Raw genomic sequence first — 19,053 nt, 5'->3', positions numbered from 1 at the left:
TATATATATATATATATATATCAAGCTAATACTAGAGGGATAAATGATGTGAAAATAATTACTTCAAAAGAAAACAAAGAAGGTGAGGCAAATAGAAAAAGAAATAGAAACATTGTAGATTTAAACGTAAATATGAGGGAATTCCCTGGCAGTCCAGTGGTTAGGACTCGGTGCTTTCACTGCCATGGGCCCAGGTTCAATCCCTGGTCGGGGAACTAAGATCCCGCAAGCCATGCGTCGTGGCCAAAAACAAAACAAAGTAAAACAAAACTAAATATGTTAGTAATTAAATCAAATGTAGATGAACTAAACATTGCCATCAAACTACAAAAATTGACAGACAGGATAAATAACGGAAAGCCAACTACATATTGAGACACACCTTAGGCATGAGGATAAGAAAGGTATAAAGTGCAAAGATGGGAAAAAATACTCCATGCAAACAATGACTAAAGAGGTTGTTGGAAGGCAGAAATATCAATATTTCTAATGTGACCACACAAATTTGCCACTATCGATAACAGTTAATGGAAAATGTATTTTTCTGAATTTTATTGGATCAAATTGATTGTTCTCACGTCTTTGAAACTAGTCATTTTCTTAAAGCAGGATCACACTCTGACATACCCACATGTCATCCGTATTCAAAGAGTCAGGTGCCAGGAGCCTCCTGCCAGCCTGAAAACCATTCTGTTGAGTCTGGCAGTCTGTGTGTATGTAGTGTGTAGGCATTCGAAGCTTTCTTTCCATTCACCCCAAGTTTGCTGAGCTTTGCCAAAGGTCAGGTTCAGTGTTGGGCAGTGCCTGTCCTAGTGGAGCTCAAAACTCCAGAGAGAGATAGGCATGTGTGGACAGGACCCCCAAATATCTGAATGTGCACTGTAGCAAAGGCACGGGAACCTGATGAGAAAGGGACTCATTCTTCCTGCGGAGTTCCTTTCTCCCTTCCTCAAATATTCGTTGAGCACCTACTATGTCCCAGGCTCATTAACATGTTTTTTTTTTTTTTCTGACCTAAGACCCATATTCTTTCCAAAAAACTATGTCATCTTTTTTTTTTTTAAAGTGGGGAAGATTTTTCTCCCCAGTCAGTGAATTTTGTGAAATATCTATAAATTAACAGCAAACGGGCAAATACAGAGGCCGAGGCAGGAAAAACAGGAAAGGAAACCAGCCCTTATAGAGCCACCATTGTTTGTTCTCTCACTGATCCCCATAATAACCTAATTTGTGAGGTGTGGATACCCTTTACAGATTGGAAATTCAGGCACAGAGAGGTTAAGTAACTTGCTCTAAGGCCCCAGCTTACAAATTGAGGAGCTGATCTATAGACAACCAAGTCTTTTGACTCCTGGTCCAGTGTTCTTCCTGTACCAGGCAGCTGAGTAATAGGTGTCCTAGAGACCTTCTTCACTTGCGGAGCCCCTGGGCTTGGGGGTGGAGCCTGGGGGAACACATTTCAGCCTCTGTGTCTGCTATGCTCTCAGGTTGAAATGCCCAGATGTCCCACGTGGGGTTGGATGCTGGTGCCTCCTCCACCCACTGCTCACCCCTTGGCCTCCCTATCTTTGGGACTTTGCATCAGCCTGTCATCTACTGACAGGTAATAAGATAGAGCATTTGAAGGTGGGTGAAGGCCTTTGTCTTTGTGGGTGATCCTCTCGTCATCAGGGTCCTAGCATTTTCTTGACAGTTTCCAGAAGGTTCTGTACTCATTAAGAACTGGCATTTGCATAGATGGCTCTGGTGCAAGGTGTTCACCTAGTCCTTTGGGCCAATAGTGTAGCTTCAGAAGCAGACAGGAGAAAAGCAAAGAAAAGACTATTCACAGGTGTCTTAGTCCGCTCAGGCTGCCTTAATAAAATACCATAGACTGGATGACTTAAACAACAGAAATTTATTTTCTCAAAGTTCTGGAGGATGGAAGTCCGAGATCAAGATGCCAGTATGGTCAGGCTCTGGTGAAAGCTCTCTTCCTGGTTTGCAGTAGACTGCCTTCTCACTGTGTCCCCACATGGCAGAAAGAGTGAGCTCTCTGGTATCTTAATAAGACCACTAATCCCATCATGAGGGCCCCACCCTCATGGTCTCATCTAACCTAATTACCTCCCAAAGGCTCCATCTCCAAATACCATCACATTAGAGGTTAGAGCTTCAACATGTAAATTTTGGGGGACACTGAAAGTCCATAGCCATTGGTTTTGTGCCTTTGGGCAAATCTCTTCATCTCTTACCAGTGTAATGGGCATATTATGATTCCAAAGGGGTAGAAAGTAAGAGCCCCTGCCCTGCTGTCTGTTCTTTCCCCTTTGTCTTTTCAGAGGCCCTTTGGCAGCTTCACAGCCAGGGCTCAGGAGGGGCCAGTCTCCCTTACTGAGAAAAATGACCCCAAGCACGCTACATGCAGTTTCTCCAAGTGAGTTTGGAGGAGGCGGGTAACAGATGTCTCAGGTGGTGTTGAGCATGTGTCTAGGCACCTGGCAACCTAAGGAAGGTGGCTGCTGTTCCCATCTGAAGGTCAAATCATTAAGCAACCTTTATATCTTTCATAGGTTTCCCAATTAGCTTGTTTTTAAACCTCCAAAGTTTGAACCTTGTCAGTTTATCTGCTGAAAACGAAGATGCTATAGAGGCTGTTGCCCCATTTTCCCTTGGATGGACTCAGTCTCCCTGCCCCAGCCCCACTCCCTCTGGTCCTCAGGAGAACCCAGCTACTAGATCTTTCTTTTGGGGACCCAGCCACCTAGTTTCTGGTAGGACCTCAGCCTGTGTGCTCTAGGGTTCCAAGTGGAGGCTCAGACACCCAGCCCAGCCCTGCCTCAGGTGCCGGGCCTGCACCACGAGTCCGAATGGGGGAGTCTAAGCCTCAGTGCTCCTGACAGGCTGAGGACTCCTGCCGTTTGACGTGTGGCAGCTTCTGACCAACCTGGACCTAGACTTTTCCCTTGACTAAACTCTAATCCTAGCTTCTGATTGGTGACACCCCTGTCCCCATTGCCTGGTGCCCCTGAACCACTGCCGACTCTTCATGGCTTTGCTGGCTACACCTCTGTGCACACACCCTTCTCCCTAGGACGTGAGCAACTGTCCTGGGTCTTCCTGAGACCTGCTTCCTCCCTCCCCGCCCTGTAGGGGTTCCTCTGTGACCACACCTGCCAGGTGGCTTGTGAGGAGGCCAGTGACGCCTCCAGGGAGGGCAGCTAGGGTGGGGCAGTTCAGCAAAGCTGGGGGGTGTGGACTGCTCTGTTGTGGCCTAGAAACAAGGTTTTGTAGAATTGCCCCGTAATGCATGCTCTCCCAGTCCCTGAAGCTTCGCAGTGAGAAGATGGATTCACACACAGCTTAGTGACGAAAACCAGCATTGCCCCTTTTGACTGCTCAGCTTTGACAAAGTGGCACCAAAACAGCTGGATTCAGCTGGCCCATGTCAGGAGGTATTCTGGGGCAAAACCGGGACTTCACGTGTACTCTCTTATTTAGCTCTCACAGCCACCCTGTGGGGCACATAGTGCCGTCTGAAAACCGAGACTCAGAGAGGTTAGGTACCTTGGCCACGGTCACACAGCACATCCATGACAGGGTACTATTTTAAACCAGACCTGCTGAGGCCAAGGTTCACAGGGCACTAGGCTGGTGTGTACCTCTTCCGTTGCTCCACACAGGGCAGGCTCAGGATAGGGGTGGGGAACTGACATTTGCAAAGATATCTAGTCTTTTCTTCTTTGAAAAAGTATATCACTCTGCAACTCTTCAAATATGACTGCATTGCACAACTTGGTAGACCTCGACAAATGCAGAAGGGCCGCAGTGGGAGCGCCCTGGCAGGTTAACAAACCAGTGAAGTCAGTAGGTGACGTTCTCACCCTGCATAGGTACCTGGAGCTGCCCTGAGCCCCACCCCAGATGGTGAGACTGTGCTTTGATGCCCACCAGGGCCGTGCCCGAACACGGCTCTGGGTAGTTGGCAAGTAAACCTTTGCCTTCACTAAAGTGACCTTGTATCCCAAGGGATACATTTGCTCTAAATAGCACCTTCTGAGACCTAGTGCCCCTTCCTGAAGGGATGACAGCCAGTTTCAGAGAATCCAGAGGAGGGCCTCCTGGTCAGGCCCCTCCTGGGACAGAGCAGAAATCTCCACTCAGCAGCTGGTAGAACCAACTCGCCCCTCCTTCCCTCGACTGCCCAAATGCCCTTTTTTGCAGAAAGGGCCCCACATCCCAAGCCCTCTGACCGCCGGCAGCCACATGTAACCAGCCACCACTCACAGCTTCCCGGTCGCCCCCATGTCAGGCGCTGGGCCAGGCTCTCAAACAGCGGCCGGCCTGATGAGGTGGTGGCCAGGGGTGGCGGCTGTGGCTGATTGAAGTCCCCATTTCCCTTGTACAAAGGCGGCATAATTAATCAGGCAGTAATGAATTCAGGTACCACCAGCTTGTCACCTTGAGAGATAGGCTCTCTCAGAGGGCTGGAATTCACAGGAGACAATCAGGTCACCATTAGGATTTTTCAGTATTAAATATTAATATTAAGTGGAAGATGTATTAGAAGTTGACCAAACTTTGGTCTGTTGACCTTCAGGAACCCCTGCCCCACTTTCTTTCCCTCTCTCTCCCTTTGGCTCATGGGGCAGGGACACCCAGGGTGGGTGGACCTCTGGCTGAATCTGGTCCTCCACCTGAGGCTTTCTGAGCTCAGGGATGACTCTCCCCTTGTGTACCTGTTACTCAGCATCCTCTAAAGTGGGGCCATGGGGAGGGGGAAGGTGGGCGTTCCCCTCAATGAGAATTCGGGCTGTCCAGCGCTCTGCCTGCAGCAGCTCAGGCGATGGACCAGGGTGCGTGTGCTGTGGAGTGGGTGTGGATGTTGGGGGGTGCTGGATGCTGTGGCTGGGCCCTGGTTTTACTGACCTGCACTCTTCAGCTTCCAGGAGCAGCCAGCCCAGGAGTGCAGCAGGGCCATCAGCAAAGCAGGGATGTCTATCCAAGTTCAAATCCCAGTCTTCCCGGGGCCACACTGGGAGGTTTGGAGCAAGCTGTGGAACTGGGAGTTGGCATCTGTCAATGTAGTGGGATTAAACAAAGTGATGGTCACGGGCCACCTTGCCTATGGCTTGCACACAGTAGGCCCTCAGCTGTGGAAGGCTCCTGCGGGTGGGGCCCATAGAGCCCCAAGCTCTGGGCTGAGGCCAGGCCTGGGACTAGCCCACTGGAGGCTGACAGCTCCAGATGGAAGCCCCAGCTGGCTGTGGGGCCCGAGGTGCTGTGTGTGACAGGGTCCCCTGACTTTAAAAGGGGCTCCTGGTCAGTGCTAGCACATGTCACTGCCAGCTTCAGCATCAGTGATCCCCAAATGCCGTGGGAATACTGAGAAAGCTTCCAAGAAGAGGTGCTATGTGATCTCTTTTAAAGGAATATGTCAGAGCCACAGTGTGGCCCAAAGGTGCTGTGCCCCCATACAGAGTGGATGGGTGGCTTGAGATCCCATGTGTCCCAAGCACCTGCTGTGTGCTCAAGCAGGAAAGCAAGTGATAGGGTAAAAAGATAAACTTATTTTTTTTAAGTGGGCAAAGAATATGAATAGGCAATTCACAGAAGAGGCCTGGAAAATGGCTTGGAAATTGATTACCAAAAAAAAAAAAAAGATGCTCAATCCTGCCAAATCTTAAGGAAAATGCAAGTTAAATGAGGTAGCGTTTTTATGTATAATGGAATATTAGTCAGAAAAAAATGAAATAATGCCATTTGCAGCAACATGGATGGAATTATACTAAATGAAGTCAGACAGAGAAAGACAAATAACATATGATATCACTTATATGTGGAATCTAAAAAAATGATACAAATGAACTTATTTACAAAACAGAAACAGACTACAAACTTCAAATACAAACTTACGGTTACCAAAGGAGAAAGGTGGGGAGAGGAATTTGGGATTAACATACACGCACTACTATATATAAAATAGATAATCAACAGGGACCTACTGTATAGCACAGGGAACGTTACTTAATATTCTGTAATAACCTATATGGGAAAAGAATCTGAAAAAGAATGGAGATATATATATAACTGAATCACTTTGCTGTATACCTAAAACTGATGCAGCATTGTAAATCAACTATACTCTAATATAAAATAAAAGTTAAATTTTAAAAATGAGGTAGCATTTGTCACTCATCAAATGGGCAAAAATTTACCAGTCTGATAATAGGAGGTACTAGTGAGTATGTCAGGATACTGCTCTCAGATGCTACCTATTGCTGCAACTTCTTTGGAGGACCTAGCGGTTTCCTTTACAACTAGAAATGTACACACCCTGAAACCCAGCAATTTCCCTTCTGCTTTACCTACTCTCAAGAAACATGTTATGTGCACAGAGAGAGAATCATCACACCAGGCTTTGTAACAGCAGAAACCTAAATGCCCATCAATATTGAAATGTCTAAATAGATTAAGGCATCTTCACAGCGTAGAGTTTTATATAGCAATTTAAAAAAATTGAGTTGGGCCTGTATGTATGCAAATAGATCTCTAAGATGTATTATTGAGTGAAAAAATTCTGCAGAACAAATACATGTATGGTTTATGTTAAAAAAAACCCTCAACAATAACAACTAATACTGCTTGGTTTTAATGGAGTCCCATGTATGTTGCAAAAGCATAGAATAAAAGAAAGAATATATACAGACTCAGTGGCTACCTTTTAGAGGCTGAGGGTAGCCGTGGATGATAGGAGTTCAGCGGGGGTGGGGCGGCTTCAGCTTTCTCTGCAATGCTATAGGTTTGGGGGAGGCAAAAGAGTTAATGAACCTCATGTAGAATAGAGGTTAATTTTTAATTTTTTTAAAATATATTTATTTATTTATTTTTGGCGGCATGCAGGCTTTCTTTAGTTGCGGCGAGTGGGGGCTATTCTTCGTTGTGGTGCGCAGGCATCTCACTGCGGCGGCTTCTCTTGTTGTGGAGCACGGGCTCTGGGCGCGCAGGCTTCAGTAGTTGTGGCTTGCGGGCTCTAGAGCGCAGGCTCAGTAGTTGTGGCGCACGGGCTTAGTTGCTCCGCGGCATGTGGGATCTTCCCGGACCAGGGCTCGAACCCCTGTCCCCTGCATTGGCAGGCAGGCGGATTCTTAACCACTGTGCCACCAGGGAAGTCCCTAGAGGTTAATTTTTAAAAGAGTTTGGCTAGGGGAAACAAAGTGCATCTAGGGGGGGTGGTTGGCAGAATACGTGAAAAGCTGAGAGAATGGCTAAGAAGGAATGGGAGAGCGTGTACTATGAGCAAAAGCCCTCTGGGGCTTGCAGAGGGGAGGAAAGAGAAGAGGAGAGTGAGAAAGTCAAGGAGCCTGGACACACAGAAGGGGCCACTGGGGAGGGAAGGAGAAGAGCTGGGCTGCTCATTGCTTTGTCCTTGGCCGGGCTGGGAGCATGACCCACAGAGATGTGTTTCCGGATGCTTAAGTTTCCAGCTGTGACAACTAAGGTTCTTCCTCACACCCCTCCTATCCTCCTTTTAAGCTGGAGATCTGTTTCTTCTGCTGCTCAGATAGGAAGTTTTGATTATTTTTGCATAAGGACCCAGAATTGAAAATCAGTGCTCCTGCTACTGACCCCCCCATCATCCAAAGGAAGTGGACTCTGGTCCTGGGCACACCTTTGCTGTCCAGGGCTGCCCAGCAGGACTGGAGACCTGCTTCTGCCCATGGCTGTGTGGATGGGGAACCTGCTTCTCCCGGGTCATGCTCAGGGGTCCTCAGGCTTACGAGGGGGTGGTGTGGGAGCCTCAGTTGCAGCCACCTGGCCAACCTTCAGCCCTGGGCTCAGCATCCCTGCACAGAGCTAGGCCAGAGAAATGCAAAAGGAAGAGTAAAACCAAACTCACCTCCAAGGCTCCACAGTACGTGGGCTTTGGAGTCCGATCTGACTTCATATGCCAGCTCAGCCCCACGGCCAGCGTGTATAACTTTGTGCAACCTCAGATTTGCCATCAGGGTTTCTGGGAACTAAGCAAAATAAAATGTGTCGAGCCCTCAGCTCCATAATGGCCCCCAGTATGTGATAGTGGTAGTTGAAAATAACGATGCTAACGATACATCTCCTCCTGTCTCTTCAAGACTTTTATCAGAACAGCGCACTATGTTTACGTACTATGAATGTGGGGACATACTTAGAATAGTTTATTCTAGTGTGATGAACAGGAAAACTGTGTTTCAACTCAGTAAGTCTTTCCCTTCCTGGGTTTTGTAAAGTTGGAGTTTCACTGTTTCAAAAAGCTCTAGTGAGCCTGGATTCAGAAGGGTCAGCAAAGAAATTGCTTCCAGCTGTCCAAGGGAGGCTTGTTGGGAGAAATGTCAGCTCTTCTGCCATGTTGGCTGGTCCAGGTGGGACCCCATTCAGCTAGGGAGGCACCCATCATTCCCCACAGCAAGGCCAGGACCAGGGAGAGGTGAGTGAGGCAATTGCCTGGGGGCAAAATTTAAGGAGGTGCCAAAAAACTCAGTAGTCAAGATAAATAACATTTTACTGCAATACATGTTTAATAAGAATTAATGCAGGGACTTCCCTGGTGGCGCAGTGGTTGAGAATCCACCTGCTAATGCAGGGGACACGGGTTCGAGCCCTGGTCCAGGAGGATCCCACATGCCACAGAGCAACTAAGCCCGTGCACCACAACTATTGAGCCTGCGCTCTTAGAGCCTGCGAGCCACAACTACTGAAGCCCGTGTGCCTAGAGCCCGTGCTTGGCAACAAGAGAAGCCACCCCAGTGAAAAGACCATGCACTGCAACGAAGAGTAGCCCCTGCTCGCTGCAACTAGAGAAAGCCTGCGCACAGTAATGAAGACCCAACGCAGCCAAAAATAAATAAATTTTTTAAAAAAAGAATTAATGCAAAAAAAAATTATGATGAACAAAATATCACCACTTTACACCCTGGCCTCCAGCCTCATCTTACTGACCCCTTCAGCAGCTGTCAGGGTCCTAACATCCTTCTTGCTGGGTGTCTTGGGCACGGCTAGGTCTGCCCTGGTCTAGGGGAAGGGAACTGGGAAATGGGTTCTGTGACTTGCCTTTCATCAGCATGGGGAGGAGCTAGGAAACCTTTCTGGACAATTATCTTTGAGTGTGTGTATGATTTTTTTTTAATTTTTATTTTTTGGTGACCTTCATTGAGGAAATGAGAGACTTAAAACAAAACATAGAAACAAGTGATAGGAACATGAGAGTTTATAGTAGAAAAAGCAGATTTGAAAACTTCAGAAAGTCTTCTACTGTCTGTTGTCTATTTTTCAGAAAATAGTCAAGGGTTTGCAAAACCAAGAACAATTTTTCAGTTTTAAGTGCTTTCGCTTTCCCCCAACAATGCTGCTTCAGTAAATACAGGCTCAAGGGTACATCTTGTCTGCCCTTCTAGGATCTGAGCATTCTGTACACCTGGCTTGAAAGCTCAGCTGATTAGCTCTCAGACACCACCCATCTCAATCCTAGGCACATCCCCCCATCCCTGGCTGATGGGGCTGGATGCCCAGCGAGAGAGGATGTTTTCACCCAGGAAGAGACAGGAAACAGCTACAGTGTAGAAGATGTTGGTTTGATGAGACAATCCATTAGTTGGTTGACCCCTTCCCAAAAGAAATGGGATTAGGGGGAAAAAAACCCCAAAAACGTTCTTCTGCAAGTTGGAAGTCATGTGACAAATGATTTTTGTTGCAATACAATATTTAAGTCAAACTAAATGAATGATAATATAATCATAGGCATTCTGCCATTCTTCTATATATTTTTTTAAAAAACTAATTTGAGAATTTTTAGAAGTAAGGTAAGCTGTTTGTGGCAATTATTTGTGGTGTGTATCTAAACACGCTGCTGGGCTTCCCTGGTGGCACAGTGGTAAGGAATCCGCCTGCCAATGCAGGGGACACGGGTTCGAGCCCTGGTCCAGGAAGATCCCACATGCCACGGAGCAACTAAAGCCCGTGCGCCACAACTACTGAGCCTGCTTTCTAGAGCCCATGAGCCACAACTACTGAAGCCCGCCCTCCTAGAGCCCATGCTCCACAACAAGAGAAGCCACTGTAATGAGAAGCCTGTGCACCGCAAAGAAGAATAGCCCCTGCTCGCTGCAACTAGAGAAAGCCGCACACAGCAACGAAGACCCAATGCAGCCAAAAATAATAGGATAATTTATTAAAAAAACAGAAAATAAAGTCGCTGCTGAGGGGGCTGCAGTTCTATCAAGGTGGATGTCGGGAGACCAGGTCAGGGGAGCTGGAGGAAATCTAGGGGCAGAAGGACCCCACTTCCGAAAGAAATGGCAGTGGAGGCAGGCAGGCAGATTTTAAGTGTTCAGGCAAACACTGCTTTTGAAAAAACTGGATTCTGTAATTTGTTATATTAATGATCTTCTTTAAATTATTACTAAAAATGCCATCCAGGGGAACAGGAAGGTAGACTCTGTTTTGTCCTTCCCTTTATCTGTGAACTTCATTTAAAAAATCACTTTATTTTCAGCACCTTGGTTTTGTTGTTTTTGCCAGAAAGTAACTTTTCTGTTCAACAGTATATTAATGCAGAATAGAAATAAAGATGCTTTTAAAAATTCTTTCAAGCACAAAAGGAGATGGTTTTCAACAGATAATTTTACATACTTACATATTTTACCTTAAGCATTTTGTAGTCTCTGCCTACTGGTGAACGGATCAGATTTTTACACTCTTTCAAAATGAACCAGTTTGGCTTCTAAGCCACTGCAAAGGACGGAAATGAATTCGAACTTTTTTTTTTCCCGCTTCATTTTCGCATCTTCGCATTTCCTTATTTCACATGGTTTAAAATAAAATGCCTCCAGCTTTATTTTTCCTTTCTCAAGAGCAAAGTGAATGTGACTTTTCGGAGGGGTCACAGGATGCCCTGGGGGCCCTTGGGTGTTGCTGGGCCGCTGCCTGCTTTCAGCTTGACTGAAGGGCTTGTCAGAGTTTTCATCTCCTAAGAAACAAGCCGCCGGCGCTGGCCAGAAGCAGGGGAAGGCAGCCGTCTGAGTCCCACGCTGGTTCTTTCCCACTGACATCAAATCCTGAGGTTTTGAAATTAATCCCACACAAAGACAGCCCTTCATTGTGGTGCCTGTTTGAAATTAGACTAGCAATAATGACCTTTCTAAGATGTCTCGTTGTTAAGATAGCCCCCTGTTGAGTCTGAAAGGCTGCTGAGGGCCTCTCCCCCCACTCCCCCGACCAGAGTGGGTGAGATGCCTCAGCAGTCAGGTCAAGGTGACCGCCTGGCTTGGCCGGAGGTGCTGCCCGGTGGCAGGAAGTGGCCGCTAGCCCAGATGGCTGGGCTGCCTCGGGCCCCTATGACCTGGAGCCACCGTTGCTTCCCAGGTCTGAGCCGCTGACTGTCCCCGGCTGAGAACTGCTCTCACCTCCAGGTAAAAGAGATTCCTTGAGTTCTAACCTGTATTTTGTTAAAGGGAACTGGAGCCATAAAGGGACTCGACCTGAACATTAGCAAAGAAAGCAGTCATCCCTCCAAGGAGGAGGAGCCCCCAAGGGGCACAGAATGGGGACCGGTGGTCCTCCGCAGAACCCCCGCTGAACCCCACTTATCTTGCTTCTTCTACACAGTGAGTTTTCTTCCCCGTAGCACGTGGCTTCCACAGCAGACTGCCTTGCTGGGGACGTGGATGGAGTCGGGTGCAGCCAGGTGGGCCAACCGGGGTTCAGGCATCTGACTGTGCCCCCTGAATCCGGAGCAGCACAGCCGCCTCTCCGCTGGGCCCTGGCCACTCATCCACTGTCTCTGCGGTACCCACGGGCTCTTCACACGGAGGCGACTAAGAAAACATTTCTCAGGGAGAACAGACTTGAATGGTAACATCCCTGCCTATTAACAGAAACGGAGGAGTATTTAGAGCTTATGTGGTTTGAATGTGACCTTCTTACCAGACTAGCGCAGAATAACAATTTAGTTATTTTCGAAAATGGCTGTACTTCTAAATAATTAGATATTGTAATCATTTCCATCAGTGACTCCATTCGGAGCCCTGTTTCAGTTAACATGGTCATTGTGCTACCGTGGCCTGCATGTAGCGCTCGGTCTTTGGAAATAGGAAGTGTATGTTAAGCGTTCTGTTATTTCTGCTGCCCACCACAAGCTCTGCTATATTTTTCCCAGTGTTCCTATTTGGAGAAGGATTCTGTGCTGTTGAATTTTGATATTCCTAGTGTCCTCTGCAAAGGTGGTCTCTCATTTGAGTTGCTTCTTTTAACCCTTGGCAGTGGTTTTGAAGAGAAGAGGCACGTGAAGATGGTCTGAGTATTTTGTAAACAACCAAAGCTGATTTATCAAAAAGAGCACTTTTTTCTAGTGTAACGGTCTCTGTCAAACTTCTTTCTCTTTTCCGAGTGCTGGAGAATGTGCTGGGTCTGGCCTTTGCATTTGGAAAGTTAGAATGACTCCTCCTTCTCTGTTTTAATATATTTCACCTCTCTGAGGCAGACGGAGCAGAAGCTCACAAGGAAAAGCGATGCCCTTTCCTGCGGTGACATTAACCAGAATCACGTGGAAAACAATCCAAGCCTTGTAGGAAAAGGGAGCCATTAAAATGTGCCCTGAGCGATTGGCTGCACCCAATCTTGCAGCCTGGCTCACTCGCGGCAGCAGTCAGGAGGCTGCTCCCCTGGACGGAGAGAGCCTTGTTGTAGCGCCACAATTAAAATCAGCTCCTCTGCCAAAAATAAAAGGGAGGAGGGAGGGAGGAGAACATCAAAGACAGGCTGAAATGTGTAGTTAGTAGTAAGAGTGGTCTCCTCTTGAACCAAAGCCTGCAGCGATTCACGGCCCCCTTGTTAATGAGAAATTTTGACCTCTGGTTTGTAAGTTAAACTTGTAATCCCAGCTAATGAAGTAAATCACTTCCAACTTGAGTCTGTTGTTCCCGTCTGCTCTGCACACTGCGTCTGAGAGTGAGGATCCAGGTCCACACACACAGACTGAAGGGAAATATAATTATTCAGTGACCGCAGAGTTTCTTGCGTGTTGAGGATGTGCTCGCAGTAACCCTGCAGGCATGGATTGTGGACCTGTCTGTTATTTCATTGTAACCTGTGTGTTGATAAGAGAGAGAGCCTGTTAGACTCTGGGTTGAACAGCAGGATTGAATGACACTTCAGGGAGGTAAGTTGGGGACCCTACACACTGCATTTCTTCATTTCTTTAGCACATGGAAATCTTAGTTCCAGGCCAGCGACCAAGCAGACAGTCTAGTACTTTGCATAGGGTAGAAGTCGATGCATATTTCCCGAAGAAATGCTGCTGAATGAAGGAAAGACTATTCGGGTGATGTGGAGCTCAGAGGGAGAGAAGAAAGCACCGCTCAGGAATGTGAGTCCAAGAAAGGCAGGGCTGAGGAGTCTGCGAGCTGCCTGACTTCCGGCTGCGCTGAGCCTTGGTGGGGAGGAGAGGAGCCGTTGTGTGAAACTGGGTACAGCTGGGATGCTAAGGGGCTTGCTCCTTCGAGTGACAGATTATAGCGGAGAGAAACGGGCTAAAAAATTACCCTATTTTAATTACGTGAGGGCAGAAGTAGGTATTAGACTGTTGTTTCGTCTAAAAGGGATTTCATTCAGAGAGCTGTTGACATTCTGTTGGAGGTCCATGACACATTACGTTCTATTCCTCCCGGCTAGTCTAAATTCTCTAAAATTTTCCGGATTATTGTGTAAATTATCTTAGCTTCTGACCGGGAAACAATACTATTAATTTTTGGCCAGGAGACAACTCAGCCGCACAGCCTGGTGCCAGGGCATAGTGACCTCTCAGAGGTGAATCTTCTGGTCTTTGGGGAATGTTATCCCTCCCCCCAAGGGGAGGATGCCTTTTCTGGAGTTCAGGCCACCACCCTCCAATCTAGGCCGACTTTCCCAGTGGCGGGGAGGTGGCTGCCCTCGGAACCGGCTGGGACCACGAGCAATCAGTGGGAGCTCCCATGGGGCAGGGGTGGCACCGCCCACCCTCTCTGTAGGCGGGATCTCTGTGACAAAAATCCCACAATGGAAAATGGCTCTTGTTCAGAAAAATCGGGGAAGCCGGAATTTTCCTTCTCCTATTGGACATCCTTGTCCCTCTCCAATCCCTTGGCAGGTATCAGCCTAAAACGTTTCTGAAGACTTAAAGCTTTCTAGGCCTAAGGAGGGAGTTTGGGAGGGAGGATGTTTTTAAACCACTGACTCCTGTTATTTCTGTTGAAGGGCACTTAGACCTAGTCTCCTTGTGTCTCTCTGGTTTTACATTAGACAAAGCAAAGCATTTGGGCATTTGTCCTGTTTGTATGACCCTGGAGAGAGCTCTGGGGTGAGTCCCCAGGCAGGAAAAGTCACTGACCGGTGTCCGAAATCTGAGGACGTCTGGGGCCTGAGGCTGGGCATTCAGATCTACTACAAACAACAGTGCGTTATACGTCAAGTGATTTGAATAATCTCATTTTTCCTCTAAATTTGAGCATGTATAAAATATTGATTTCATCAACAAGTGGAGAAAATGCCACAGCGAATCTGTTCTCCGATGGTGCACCTGGTATGTGGAGAAGCCTGTCGAGAGGGGCCGTGAACATAATCATGCTTTATTAGCTGCATGGGCTTTTCCCTTTGTTTCTTTTCATTTAATTCAAAGTGAAACAACTCAGCATGCAAAACTGAAATTAGCTTGGAAGAAAAAAGGTGTAAGTGAATAAACAGGCAGATCCATTAGAGTCGATGGGTTATCGGATCCCTTGCCACTCCTCAGACAGCGGCCTATTAAAAGCGGTAATGTTTGCTGCCGGCGGTGCCCCTGGCAAAGAAAGAAGGCCAAGGCAGGCCTATTTCACATGCATCAGACACAAGAATTAAATAGACCAATGTTCCCTAAAAGACTGAAGTACATCTCTTTCTGACGTTCATCTCAGGCAAAAATTCATTGATCTCAGTATGTCCCTTGGCAATTATAAAATATTAAATCCAAGTCACACTTTTCTAGTTGGCTTAATTTTTTCTCTTTTCACAGCTTTCTATTTGATCAATTTTAACAAGTTAGGAATAGCATCTAATAATAAAAAGTGCAGAGTTTAAAAGTTTGTTCTTTTGACATTCTTTTCTTTTTTATTTTGTTTTGGGTTTGCATTAACTTTGTGTTATATAAAATGACTTGAATGCCATTTTAACAAACAGAAAGAACATGAGTGAACCAGAAGGTTCTTTACTGAGAACGATATTCATTAGTAGGCATCCAACGATAAGGACAGCCTGATTTAAAGATTTTTATTTTTTTTTTTTTAGCACATGCCCAAATAGCCTTCTTATTGTTTTGTAGTCATTAATGCTCCTCTATTCCAAAATTAGCATGTGGTTTCAGCTGGGAGTATCTGGTGGGGCTAGAGGTTTGACTGCGTTCCACTGAGATTTACAAAAGATGCAAATTCCTTTCCCCATTTTTATGCATATGTAATGTTTTAGTGTTTGATGTTTGTTAATTCAGAATATACCATAAATGCTAACACAGACACACATGATAAAAATGCAGAATTTTGGCAGCCCGTTTTCATTAGACCATCAGTATGGGAATTATTGGGGGGAAATGTTGCATAATAGTAACTTTACTCTCCAATTCTCCTTGCCATAAACTATGAGCACATCCCCCCAAATTTATAATTTATAATATATAGAATCATTTTATGTGAAATAATAAATTCTTCTGAAATAAAATCTATTATGGTCTTCTCCCTACATTTAAGTTTTCATATGGGAAAGTTATTCACCTGTTGTCTACCAATTCCTTTATTTAAAGCTTTATTTATATTATGTCATTTAATTCTTACCACAAATCCATGAGGTCATGGTATTGTCTCCACTTTTCAGATAAGAGGTGCAAGGGGCCCACGATCATCCAGCAACTTCCCTCTCTGGCCAGCCAGGCCAGTCCCTCTGGGGTTTTGACAGCAGGATCAGAAAGAAAGAGAGGAGGAGAGAAGGTCAGGGTGGAGAGGGAGAGGCCTGGGGGATAGTGCTGAGGAGTGTTGAAAAGGATGGGGCCACTGCAGTACGTCAGGGAGAAAGCAGGAGAGAAGAGCCAGGTTCAGAAGCAGTGCTGTGATCTGTGTATCTCCCTTAGACTGTTGGAGGAATGTCAGGATTGAACTTGGCTTATTTTGAAATTTATTATGTTTACATTGACAGATTGTGTTTCTTTGTCTGAGACACTACCCTGAGACTGGACCACATAGGTGATGGCTTTATAATTACTAAGGTTGTTTTGAATGGCCAATTACAATGTTTCAAAGAGAATTCAAAATAGAGCTGGAGCATGGGGACGAGAAGGCTCTAAGCCTGGTGGCTTCTGGGCTCCTAATAGGCTCTGCTTGAGTCTCTAAAGGGGCATCAGATGCAGAATTTTCTGCACAGTCTCTTTGTGGCTGCCATTGTCATTCTCCTCCTCTGCCTGTTTTCCCTTGCTGCCCGTGCGTCCTCACCTCTCTCACCATGCAATGATGATGCATTGCATTTTCCTCTCTGAGGTGGCAAGAAAAGACCTCTCAAGGAGATGATTAGTGCCATAGGGGTCCAAACTGCCGTGAGCCATCTCTTGTCGTGGTCCAGACAACGCAGGGCCTGCTGTGGGACCCTGAGCCCAGGGCCAGCAGTGTGTACCATCATGGTGGGCTCACCCACCTCTGCGTCTCCCACCGTGGTGTCCCCTCTCTGAGTCACTAGCCTCCATTAAGGTTTGCTCCCTCATCTGCATGCTGAGATCTCTTTTATCACTCCAGCACCTAGAACATGGCTTGACACAGAACAGGTGTCCAGGTAGGATCTGTTGAGCAGAAGGATGGATGGATGGGTGGATGGATGGACGGACAGACTGGAGAATGGTTGAGAGTATCTCGTAAACTCATGTCAGGAACTGAAATAGGCTACTCCTCCGAGGAGCATCGGCATATTTTGAAAGACCTAATGTTGATGAAAATAATCAATAAACAATCTATGATAGGAATAGAAAAGAGTTTTATGTGAGCCAAACTGAGGACTATAGTCTAGAAGACAGCCTCTCGGATAACTGAGGAACTGCTCCGGAGAAGCACGGTTTTCAGCACAGTGTTATATCTTGGCAGAACAAGGAACATTAAACAAGTCTGGGATACATTCCTTCAGGGTTTCCATAAAAAACAGATCCGCACGTCCACAGCGAGTCAGTATGGCCTGGCACCTGGGAAGGGAGTCTTATCAAAGGAGTATGCATTGGCACCCCAGTAAGGTAGGCATTTCATCTTTATTTTTAATATGGACATTCTTTACTTCTGGTCAGTGCACCCTTTTCTAAATAATTAAAGCAGACGTACAACGTGTGTTTGATAGGCCACAAACAGTCTGCTTTAGTTAGCATACAGTTCAAGTTAATTCATGTATAAGCCAGAATGACTTCCCCTTTTCTCAATATGTGAACATTTCTTCTATCACTAGGAAGGATGCTACACACACCAAGAAATGTTACCCCAAAGTGGGGTTACCCAAAGTTTGCTCCTCTGACCACCTGTTATGCGACTTACCTGAGCAGCCTTTTCATTGGGTCTTTGGGCCCCACACAAGACCTACTTAATCAGAAATGTGTCTTTTTAATAGGTGCTCCAGAGGATTCTTTTGCACTCCAGTATTTGAGAAGTTCTGCTTTTCTAAAGGTAAGATTTTAGGAGTTAGGATGCTGATCTGCTGGAGGGGGAGCAGAAACTCTTCCCTGGTACCAGCAGCTAAAACCTCCTTTCTGCACCACCTACCTGATCCAAGGCAGCCCGAGGACCCAGCTCAGCCTCCTGGACACTAGGTGCCCTCCCTGCCACAAGGCCGAGGCTACATTCCCATAGCCCCCATCCCATCTCTCTCAGCAGCAGGCTTCTTCCTCACGCCCTGGGATCAGGGTGGACCTTTTGCAGCTTTGCCCTGCCCCCATGCTGCCCACATTAAGCTCCTTGAGTAGCAGGGACCTTGTGAGAGGCCCCAGGCCCTTTGGATCAGTGGTTCGCTACAAGCTTGTCCAATTCCCCCAAAGGAGGGAGACTAGACATTTCCTTCTGGGATTCTGGGAGGAATTCCTGGGATATAGCAGCTGTCAGTGTGGGCTAACGAAGCTATTTCTTCTTAGGTGGAGCCTCAGTTATCTCATCTGTAAACTGGGAGTAAGAAGAACAACCTCCTTGGTTGCTTCGGACACCACGGGAATGTGAGAAACCTTTGCAAGTCTTAAAATGCGCAAAGGCTCTGCGCATATGTGCCCATTTTAACGTTGAATCCTGAAGTGTATCTGGGGTGATTTCCTTCCTCCATTGGTGGATCTGGGGGAAGACTCTCCTCCCCTCCAGATCTGAACCTCGATGTGCCTTGCGAGAGAAAAGTGCCTCTTGAAGGTCTGTGTGCAGTGAAACTTTGCACAGGCTTTGAGGGTTGCAGCATGTCCCCACAATCCCCTTTTCCAGATTAAATGTTTGCATCTCTTGTTATATTAGGAATTAGACCTACTTTGTGATCATTGCACCTGAGTACCTGTAAAATACAAAAATACAGCAGTGGCTGGTGTCTACGAATTGGCTGTTTTTGGTGTGCATGCGTGCCTCCGTGTGTGTGTGTGTGTGTGTGTGTGTGTGTGTGTGTGTAATATATATTCAAGGCAGGCAAAACGGTTTACATATTCCCAACCCATGTTAACAAGATGTTCTTTCCTGAACATGTTTCTGAAAATTCCTGAATCTTTCACTCTGAAACTCAACAATATTGTTATTAAAATGGTTCTGTTTAAAGAACACCTTGGTGAACTTTGTTTCCTTTTAACAACATGCTCATTTTAAAGGTCAGGGTGTTGAGTTGCCAGAGCAGTGACCTAAAAATAACCTTTCCCTTCTACCTGAGTTTCTGATCCGTGATGTTAGCATTTGGAAACGCTCTTTCCCTTCTAGTTTCTGCAGCTAAAGGAGTTGCAGCCCCTTCAGCTATACTCATAAAAATTTACTTCCAGACAACATGGTCTGTTTATTGTGT

General features: G+C 46.5%; 1 long non-coding RNA gene across 28 annotated transcripts in view; it reads left to right on the top strand.

Annotated features, from left to right (window-relative positions):
* Nucleotides 1-18,818, top strand: part of LOC117198252 (uncharacterized) — a 236,229-nt gene extending 217,411 nt beyond the window's left edge. For 23 of the 28 annotated variants that reach the window (XR_007474149.1, XR_007474155.1, XR_007474147.1 and 20 more), the window contains 2 exons: nucleotides 11,639-17,702; nucleotides 18,164-18,818. This is a non-coding gene — a long non-coding RNA (uncharacterized LOC117198252). Of the gene's footprint in view, nucleotides 1-11,465; nucleotides 17,703-18,163 lie in introns of all 28 variants that reach the window. The other 5 variants (XR_007474163.1, XR_007474162.1, XR_007474160.1 and 2 more) reach the window with 5 other exon arrangements.
* The last annotated feature ends 235 nt before the right edge of the window (nucleotides 18,819-19,053 follow it).

The sequence above is a fragment of the Orcinus orca genome, chromosome 20 (assembly GCF_937001465.1).
Source record: "Orcinus orca chromosome 20, mOrcOrc1.1, whole genome shotgun sequence".
NCBI classification, from domain to species: domain Eukaryota; kingdom Metazoa; phylum Chordata; class Mammalia; order Artiodactyla; family Delphinidae; genus Orcinus; species Orcinus orca.
This window is presented reverse-complemented; position numbering and strand designations above follow the sequence as displayed.